Source organism: Nicotiana sylvestris, chromosome 5, assembly GCF_000393655.2.
Source record: "Nicotiana sylvestris chromosome 5, ASM39365v2, whole genome shotgun sequence".
In the NCBI taxonomy this organism is placed as follows: domain Eukaryota; kingdom Viridiplantae; phylum Streptophyta; class Magnoliopsida; order Solanales; family Solanaceae; genus Nicotiana; species Nicotiana sylvestris.
The window spans coordinates 154032232-154034000 of record NC_091061.1 but is presented as its reverse complement, the minus strand read 5'-3'; positions in this window follow the sequence as shown (position 1 = coordinate 154034000).

Here is a 1769-nt window from a genome sequence, read left to right as displayed (position 1 = left end):
AGGTCCTCATTTTTGGTATTCAAATATTTATAAGGCTTTAGATCTTTCAAATGAGGAACTTGCTACACTTGCAGATGCAAAAGCCTCAATTAAAATTAATGCTCAAACAATTTATAATGCTTATCAACTTGCCTTAGAGCATGCTAGGCCAAATATTCCAGCCCCTACAATGAAATATATATATACATAACATTCTATACTAGTATACTATACAATATATACTACAAGAAAATATATAAGGGAATATATATACATAACATACAATATATATACTACAAGAAAATATACAATGAAATATATATACATAACATTCTATACTAGTATACTATACAATATATACTACAAGAAAATATATAAGCTATAATATATATACATAAGATATAATATATAATACAAGAAAATATATAAGCTATACTATATATATCCATAACATACAATATATACTACATAGCCAACTATATAAGGGAATATATATACATAACATACAATATATATACTACAAGAAAATATACAATGAAATATATATACATAACATTCTATACTAGTATACTATACAATATATACTACAAGAAAATATATAAGCTATAATATATATACATAAGATACAATATATACTACAAGAAAATATATAAGCTATACTATATATATCCATAACATACAATATATACTACAAGAAAATATATAAAGGAATATATATACATAACATACAATATATATACTACAAGAAAATATATAAGGGAATATATATACATAACATACAATATATACTACAAGAAAATATATAAGGGAATATATATACATAACATACAATATATACTACAAGAAAATATACAATGAAATATATATACATAACATTCTATACTAGTATACTATACAATATATACTACAAGAAAATATATAAGCTATAATATATATGCATAAGATACAATATATAATACAAGAAAATATATAAGCTATACTATATATATCTATAACATACAATATATACTACAAGAAAATATATAAGGGAATATATATACATAACATACAATATATATACTACAAAAAAATATATAAGAGAATATATACATAACATACAATATATACTACAAGAAAATATATAAGGGAATATATATACATAACATACAATATATACTATAAGAAAATATACAATGAAATATATATACATAACATTCTATACTAGTATACTATATATATATATTATATATACTATACTAGTATACTATAGTCTATATATATATATATTACTTTTTCGTCAAGCACTTTTAATAATTAGATTTCTACTATTTTATATAGCCATGATATGGTTTACAAGATATTTCCTTAAACAAAAATAAAAAAAAAAACCCGCTAGGCCCGCTAAGCCCAGGACCATATGGGCTTAGGCCCGTCATGGGCTGGTCTCACCCGTTGAGCCCACGAAGCCCGGGACCGCCAGGCCCGGGACCGCCAGAGCCAAGGACCGCTAAGCCCGGGGCCGTTAAGCCTGGCCCATTAAGCCCATTTAGGCCCGGGCCCGACCCACAGTGCAACATTATGTCAATGAATGTTCAATCTATGTGTTTATTGCACTAGCATGCCTACTGCTGCCCAATATATGTGTTTACTACAATAACATGTTTACTTCTATTTTTTTTAGAATTATGGGTTTCTGTTTTCAATAAATTTGCATGTTTATTTATGTCTAAATTGGATCTATGTCCGTTACTTCCCACTAGCCTTTTCTGTTCTAAATGTTCACAGACTACTGGCCAGCACTACTCCCCAAT